Source organism: Belonocnema kinseyi, chromosome 1 (assembly GCF_010883055.1).
Source record: "Belonocnema kinseyi isolate 2016_QV_RU_SX_M_011 chromosome 1, B_treatae_v1, whole genome shotgun sequence".
NCBI classification, from domain to species: Eukaryota; Metazoa; Arthropoda; class Insecta; order Hymenoptera; family Cynipidae; genus Belonocnema; species Belonocnema kinseyi.
In genome coordinates this window covers 80,571,997-80,581,104 of record NC_046657.1, presented here as the reverse complement: position 1 = coordinate 80,581,104, position 9,108 = coordinate 80,571,997, and the positions used below count along the sequence as shown (strand labels likewise).

At 24.8% G+C, this 9,108-nt stretch overlaps 1 protein-coding gene across 2 annotated transcripts in view; it reads left to right on the top strand.

The window, feature by feature from the left end:
• Positions 1–2,882: 2,882 nt before the first annotated feature.
• LOC117183006 (guanine nucleotide-binding protein G(I)/G(S)/G(T) subunit beta-1) overlaps positions 2,883–9,108 on the top strand; it is a 49,066-nt gene continuing 42,840 nt past the window's right edge. Inside the window, exon 1 of one of the 2 annotated variants that reach the window (XM_033376140.1) lies at positions 2,883–2,905. The gene's annotated coding sequence lies outside the window, so the exon portion shown is untranslated. The remainder of the gene's footprint in view (positions 2,906–9,108) is intronic. The other variant, XM_033376148.1, reaches the window with a different exon arrangement.

Genomic DNA, 9,108 nt, shown 5'->3' with positions numbered 1-9,108 from the left:
CATGGGCGATCCTTTTTGATGAATGCTGATTGCTATAGAAAAATAATTATTTTCTAATGACACGTGATGCTTTCCATATGTTCAGATATGATTTTTCTTAAAAATTAAATATTTTCAAATCTGATTTATATTTTAATCTTTTATTGAAAGTATTAACAATTTTAGTTCTCTAAATTGTAAATCTTTAAAATGGAAGAGTTTTCAAGTTTGAAAATGGAAGATTTTTAAATTTTCACAATTTAAAATTAAAAATTAAGCAATATTGATCATTTTTATTTGAAATTTCATCAATCTCGAAGATTTAGAATTGATAACTCGTGACATTTGATTCTTCAAAATCAGTACAATTTTTGAATTTTTATTTATATATCTTTAAAATTGAAGAGTTTTCAATTTTTTAAAATAAAAAATTGTACAGGTCTTACATTTAAAAAATAAAAATTCTGTGATTTTGATAATTTATGTTTGAAATTCCTCCAATTTGGAATATTTAGAATTGAAAACTTAACTTTTGATATTTAAAATCATGAAAATTGAAGAATTTTTGTTTATTCACTTTTTATGTTAAACCGTTTTCACTTTGAACTTTTTAAGGTTGTAGATATTTGAATTGAAAATCGTTTAAATTGATGAATTTTTGATGATGACAATTTTCAAATAAAAATAATGCAAGTTTTAAGATTACAATTAAAAATTCTGTAATTTTGATCATTCACGTTTAAAATTTTATCAATTTGGAAAAATTAAAATGGAAAAATCTTATTTTTGTTCTTCAAAATCATCACAATTTTATAATAGTTATTTATATCTCTTGAAAATTGAAGAATTTTTCATGGTAAATCTTTCAAATTGATCTATTAAAAAAACGTTTTAAATTACATAGCTCAAAAATATATTTATATTTTTAAAAGTGAATAATCTGTAATTCTTCATTTTCAAATTTTCAATCAAAACTCCTCAAAGTTCCAGGCTTTTAAGTTTTACGAATTTTGTTACATCTTTGAAATTTAAGAGTTATTAATTATTATGTCAATAAATTTAAATTAACATTGAGTTGTAAATTACATACTTGTAAGATAAGAATCTTGAAAATTTAATAATTTGTCATTTAAAATTTTTTTCAATTGTTTAGAGTTTCTAAATTTTTACAATTTAAAATAATTAGTTTTGTAGTATTGATGATTTACATTCGAAATTTCTTCAATTTGGAAGATTTAGAATTAAAAAGTTGACTTTGTTTTTAAAAAGCATCAAAATGTAGGAATTTTTATTTGCACATTCAATTTAATCTATCAGAATTCACACACTTCTCTTCATTTTTCTCTGTTCCTTTTTCTTAAAAAATGTCTCTTTTTCTTGTTTCTATCTTTTAGTAAAAAATGTAATTTTTTATTTAAGATAAACTATTTTTAAAAAATAAATTTTTTTAATTTGAAAAGGTTTCTTTTATATTTTGGGCTTCGGAATCATATCATTTAACAAAAAAATTCTATTTACTGGAAAATATAAATATTTTGTTGAAAATACAACTATTTTGTTAAAAGGTATTTTTTTTGTCGCAAATTCATCTTTCTTGATTGAAAATATTCGTCATTTTTGGTTGCAAATTCAACTATTTTGTTAACAAATTCATTTCTATAGTTAAACACTTAACTAATCTGTTGTTGGAATTCTTCTTTTGTTTGTTTACCATTTTTTAACTGAAAATTTAAATCACATTTTTTATTGACAATTTATCTATTTTAATTGAAAAATCAACTATTTGGTGGAAAATGGAACTTCTTTGTTAAAAATTCATTTTTTTTTGTTTGGCAAACAAATTCTTGATTTTAGTTGAAATTTTTTTCGTTGAAAATTCGTTTATTTGGTTAGAAAAATTGTTTTAATTGAAAATGTAGCTGTTTCATTTTTCGTGTAAATTTGTCTCTCTTAGTCGAAAATTAACGTATTTTGTTGAAAATTCGTCTTTTTCTGTTGAAAATTAATAATCTTGGTTGAAAATTCATTTTCTTAGTTGAAAATTCAATTATTTGGTTAAAAATTAATCTAAGTTGTGCACAATTCAACAGTTTTGTGAAGTTAACTACTTGGTTGAAAATTGAATTATTTTGTTAAAATTTTATTTTTTGGATGCATTAGTTTAGTTGAAAATTCAAATATTTTGTTAAAAATCCAATTATTTTTTTGAAAATTCAGTACTTTAACAAAAATTCAATAAAATTTATTGGAGTGTGGCATCTACATTTAATTAGCTTCACCTCATTAGTTTAAAATGGAACTGTTTCGTCGAAAAAAAATTAGTAGTAAAAAAAATGAACTTTTTAAACTAAAAATGTGACTATTTCATTTTTGGTTAAAAATTTATATTTTTTTATTTTAAAATGCAACCATTTGGCTCAAAAAATATATTTTGTTTTTGTTGAAAATTTGTCTTTATGTTCAAAATTCAACTACTTCAGTCGAAAATTCAATTGTTTTGTTTAAAATTAAATTTTTTCTTGACGAAAATTAAACTATGTGGTTAAAGCTCTATATATTGTGTTGAAAATTAAAAGAAAAATAATTAGTTTTTTCCCAAAATCAAAAATTGCTAGGTATCAAAAACAGGAATTTTTGCTAGTGTAGTATCGAATAAAAGGACGCGAAAGCAACAGTTACGTGCGCAACAGCGTTTCATTGTTTTGCAAGATAAGAGTCTCAGCGCATCTCAGAATGAAGTGTTCTTGGCACCGAGCAAGTCCAACATTTATCCACTTTTTTCCGCAACTCAGCGATTTCCAGACCTTTCGATAGACGAGAAAACTTCTAAAATGATACAATGGCTTACAAATTTACCGCAGACACGAACTGTCGATTGTTTGTTAATTCTCGATAACACGAATCTCCATTCTATTTTATTTAAAAGGTAAGATAAAGTTCAATGATTTTTTTCTTTAATTTCTTAAGGTCAGATGGTTTATAAATACAAATTCCTACTTTACTGTCAGTGGCATGATTCTAGAATGTTCTAGAAAGTTCTAGAAACTTAGCACGGACACGAACCAATTCAGCTCTCGAGCGGTCTCCATATAGGTAAAGTAGAAATTTGTATTTAGATCTCAATTTTACTTTTTTTTCTAATGTGAGATAAAGTGTAGGATTTATTTCTTAAATTTTTTCAGTAGGTGAGTAATATGATTTCTAAATACAAATTTCCACTTTACTGTCAGTGGGACGATTCTAGAATGTTTTAGAAACTCTAGAAACTTCTCGATGTCGGTAAGGTAGGAATTCGTATTGAGAAAATCTCTTTACTCATATTCTGTGGCGAAGAAATTCGATTTATTTCGTGAATGTGCTTTATCTTGGTCGCAAGGTTTTCTATCTGAAGGCTTTTCTGATTTCATCGAGCGATCTTATCTCAAGAGTTCTTTGGAAATATCTATTATCAGACCCGATTCGAGCTGATAGTTGTTATTAAAATTTTGTATTTAGCGAGCTCGCAGAATTAAGTTGAAGTGCAAAATTGTCTTTTATATCATGGGTATTAAAAATGTTCGCTTCTTTCAAAATACAATTTAAGTTTTTTAGTACAATGTACAATTTTTGTTTGAAAATTTCTTTAAATCTTCTTTAAAAATTCACTGTCTTGTACAATTTTTAATCCACTATTTTGGTTCAAAATTTGTCCTTTTTTTGGTTGAAAATTCGTTGTCTTTTTTTTTGTTAGAGGTCAATTTTCTTAACTGAAAATTCAAGTACTTGTTTCAAAGTTGAATTATTTCGTTACACATTCATTTTATTCATTAACGAATAAACTATTTTGTTGAAAATTTCTCTCCTTGTTGAAAATTGTTTTTTTTTTTTGTTTAGTAAAATGTCAATTTTCTTAACTGAAAATTCAACTTTTGTTAAAATCTTTTTTAAAAATTAAAAATGAATTTTTTCAAATGATAATGGAACCACTTTCTTGAACATTCATTTTATTCATTGAAAATTTAACTATTTTGTTGAGATTCGTTCTTTTTTGGTTGAATTTTTTTAGTTAAAAATTAATTTTCTTAAATGAAAATTCAACTACTTAGCGTATAGTTAAACTAGTTTGTTTAACATTCATTTTATTGGCGGAAGATCAAATAATTTGATTGAACATTCATTTCTTTTTCTTTTGAAAATTCTTTGTTTTATTTTTAGTTGAAAATCAGTTTTATTATAAAAAAAAATTTTTTTTTGTATGTATAAATTAATTTTGTAGCTGAAAATTTTAATATTTTATTTGTGATTGAAAATTGATCATCTTTAGTTTAAAATTCAACCCATACATTTTTCATTGAGAATTTACCTTTTTTAATTGAAAATTCAATTTCGTCTTTCAAACTTCAACTACTTTTTTAATCATTTATTTTAGTGGTTTAAAATTAAACTATTTTGTTGAAAATTCTTTTCTTTTTTGGTTGAAAATTCGGGTTTAAAAACAATTAAAAATCAGTTTTCTGAGTTGAAAATTCAATTAATTAGTCGAAAATTAAATTAAATCAATTATCTAAAATTAATTTTATTGGTTTAATATTAAGTAATGTTAATAATATTTGGTTGAAAATTTGTTTTTGTGATTGAAAAGTAATTTTTTAGCTGATAATTTAACTATTCTATCTGTGGTTGAAAATTGATACTTTTTAATTGAAAATTCAACCATTAAATTTTTCATTGATAATTTATATTTTTTTCTTCAAAATTCAACTATTTATTCAAAGTTAAACTAATTTTTTAAATATTCATTTAATTGATTCAATATTAAATTATTTTGTTGAAAATTCGTTTGTTTTCTTAGTTACATGTCTTTTTTCTTTACTGGAAATTCAACTACTTTGTGGCAAATTAAACTATTTTGTTTAAAGTGGATTTTATTTGTTAAATATGGAACTCTTTCGTTGAAAATTGTTTTAAATGAAAATATAACTATTCTATTTGTGATTGAAAATTGATTGTTTTTAGTTTAAAATTCAACCAATAAATTTTTAATTCAGAATTTCCTTTTTTTTAGTTGAAAATTCAACTACTTGTTTCAAAATTAAACTACGTTTTTAATACCTTATTTTAGTGGTATAAAAGTAACCTATTTTGTTGAAAAATCTTTCATTTTTGATTTAAAATTAATTTTTTGAACTGAAAATTTAACTATTATTGGTAGAAAATAGATTGTTCTTAGTTAAACATTTAACTCTTTAGTTACAAATTTAGCTTTCTTGGTCGAAAAATAAATTTCTTGTTGAAAATTCACCTCTTTTATGGTTAAACTCCCCTCTTCTCTGCTAAAAATTGCATGGTTTTGGCCAAAGATAAATCATCTTAGTTTGAAATTCATCTTTTCAATCAATGAATATAGTAGAAATTTCTTCTTTGTTTTTGTTATTAGTGTGCAACTATTTTGTGTGAAAATTAGTAATGTGTTTACATTTTTAGTTAAGAATTGTTAAAAATAGAAACTATTTTTAGAGCTTACACAATTTTAAATTAGAAGCGTTTGAAATTAAACAATTTTGACTTCGAGCTTTAGGAAAAAAATGAAAAAATATTAATTAATAACAATTGAAGTTTCATTAGATATAAAGGAGTTCGATAATTTCAAAAAAGTCAAAATAATTTCAAGAGATTTCGTTTAAGAAAATACGTAGATTCTTAATATTTAAAAATGTATTATTGTAGATTCTTAAATAGTTTGTTTTGCATATTATTAAATAAAAATCCAGTGACGTAAAACTACGCTTTGCGCGCTTGTGTTTACTGCCAGTGAAAAATATTTAAGGCGCTCAATCTTAAACTATTTCTAATTTGAGTTCAAGAGCATTGGAGAGGATGAAATAACAAATCTAGGAGAGAAATATTTAATCACACTTTAAGTATCACGATATATGTCATTATTAATGTAGGAAGTTTTAGTAGAAGAAATATTTTTTATGTATTTTTTTTAAGTTAGTTTTTTTTATGCAAGATAATTTTTTAACTGTAAATTTAACTAATTCAGGTTCTTTAGAAGAAAAATAAGTTCGATTTCAAAAGGTTTAAAAAGTAGTTAGCTTAATTATATTTTTTAATTATGATATCATTCAATTCACAATATCTAATTCGGAAATCTTTTATTCCAAATAATTTTCCATTTTAGATTTTTATTTTTAAGCTTACATTTTTAATTTAAAGAATTTTAAAATGCAGTCCTGAAGACTTAAACAAGTAAAAAGGACAAGCTTTAAATATTTTAGATTTTTCAGATTTTAACTTTAAAAATTGAACTGTTTCAATTCGAAAGTCTTAGTCATTAAAAAAATGTAAACGTCAGATTGAAACCTCATAAACTATTTCCAACTTAAAAATAAGTTCATAATAATTATATATTCGTAATTAAAAAATTTCATTAAATTTGAAATATTGTTTCAGTCTAAAATATTTCATTTTTAACACAATCAATTAAAATGTTTTAAATTAAGACAAAGGATAATTATTTAATAATTAGCAATATTTGACTGTTTATTTAAAACGATTAAATTAAAACCAAATATTTTAAAGTATACAAATTGAAATTGAATTATTTGACATGTAAAACCCTAAATCGTTAAAATTTCGAAGAACTTTGAAAATCTGAACGTTACAATTTTAATTGTTAATTTTTGATAAATAAATAGCAATTGAACAATTATTATTTGTAGAAATAATTGGAGTAATTTGAAGAAATATTTAGAAGTTTCGAAAGGGTTCAAGATTAATTTAAAACATTGAAAATTATTTCAAATAATTTAACGAAGTATTTGTACCGACAAAATTCGACTATTTGTACTGAAATTTCGGTGCAAATAGCAACAATCTATTTTAAAAGAAAATATATTTTTTTGCATATTTAAAAAAAAAACAGAACCTTTTTAAGCAGGGCTTCAAAACAATAAAAAAAAAGATTTTCTTCAGATAACTAGAAAAATTGAAAATTATTTTTCATTTTGAAAAATTATTTTAAGAGAATATTTCAAAGGATTTTAAAATATTTCCAAAATTGTCCAAAAAGAATCTGGAAGATTTCAAGGATTTTTTTTAGGTTGCAGTATTTTATAAAAATCCTAGGAAAAATTCGATTAATTTTAACAGATATTTAGAAGTTCAAAAAAAGGTTCAAAAATCATTTTAAATTTGACAAATGTAAAACCATTTTTAGATTTCTCAAGATTTTGAAATACAATTTTGAAACTTTTCAAGGGTGCTTTAAACTACTTAAGATGAAAATAATTTAAGGAGTGTTCAATCGAAAAAAATTTAATTTTTTAATTTTTGATGTTTCTAGCTTAAAATTGCTTAAAATAATATAATTTTGAAAATTTTAGAGTTCATTGATTGATTTTTTAATTTATAGAGCACTGGAAATTGTAATGTAGATATATATTTTTAGAATTGAATCTGAATCTTTGAACTCTACCTATTTTATAAAAGTGCGTCCATTTTATATATTTTTATTTTTATTGAACATTTGAATACAAATTTTTTGAATGAAAATACTTTTATGTTCAATTTCAAGAGTTTGAGAAAGAGTTCCATTTAGAATGCTTTAATTTGTAATATATTTTTTGTTGCTTCAAATGGAAAAATGTTTACGAACCGGGAAATGACCGGGAATTTTTATCGTCGATTAAAATGGCCACCCTGTTATTTCAATTGAATGTTCCATAGTTTCAGTTGTAAATTCTTTTGTTTGTTGAACATTAATTTTTGGAACTTAAAATTTAAGTTTTTATTGACAATTTATTTATCTTTTTTTATTAAAAATTAATTTTTTGTTTTGTTAAAAATTCAACTATTTCAGTTGAATATTTATCATTTTAGATGAAAATTGAACTGCATATTTTCTTGAAAATCCGTTACTTTTCGTTGAAAATTAATTTTTTCAACTAAAAGTTGAACTATTCTATTTTTTGTTAATAATTGATATTTTTTAGGGCAAAATTTAGATATTTGTTTCAAAGTTCATTTATTATGCAATTGTTTACTCTTTTGGCACATATGAATGTAACGTTTAGTTGACCGGGAAAATTGAAAAACTTGACAGGGAAAAACCTGGAAATGACCGGGAATTTGAAATAATTCGCCGAATCGCCACACTGATAAATCTTTCCCCCTTTTTCAACACTTTTTGTTCTGTGCTTCTTGCAAAAATGAGATATTAACTTTCTGCTTTAAATGTCCCTTTACAAAATTCCTTTCGATTTCTGGTAAAGGTGAATGCTTTATTCGTCTGAGACCCTTCACGGCGTTTTCCATCCCCCTTCCTGACATGCCCTGATTTCGTATGCACCTTTTTTTTCACCACGCGATTCTCTACACATGTGTTAGGCCAGTGCAGTGCTGGAAGGGGGAGGGGGGAGAGACAGAATGGATGATAGAAAGAGAGGATGAGAGCGAGGGGGAATGAGAAAGGGGGAGAGAGAGAGAGAGAGAGAGCGGGCGGTGTATTGATCAGAGAAGCGACGGCTGTGCCGCGCCCTACCACCACCACCACCACCACAACGTACCACCATCAACAGAATGAGACTACTAACACTCACTATTTTTTTTTATTTACCACCACAATTGCTATGAATCATCCTCAGTTGAAAAATAGCGACGTACAATGCGAGAAAAAATACGATAGGTGAACGGAATTCTCTCCTAACCTATTTTCTGCCCCCAAAGTCTATCCCACTCTCATCTACCCTGATTAATCAGAGCATAAGAAACTTTTCCAATTTGATGAAGTTTCGATTCTCGTGAATCATGGATAGTCGGAGATTTAATCATTAAAATGTTTACGCATTTTTGTATGACTTTGTGAAGCTCTTTGTCTGGGGCGATTGCTAGAGAGATTGATCAGCGAACTGGGTCGGAAGAATGTTTCGGAAAAATCGTGTTTTTTTTTTAAATAAAAAATAGAGGAATTCTAGATTGATATAAAATTTATATTTCCCACTTTTTCCTTATGAATACCTTGATTCAAGAATGTATAACGAGTCTGGAATGAAGAGTTATACCCCGAAATGGTATCATAATAATAAAATGTCTTGCACAGGAGATCGTCTAGCATTATAGCTTTTAACTTATCCCTGCCCAATTACC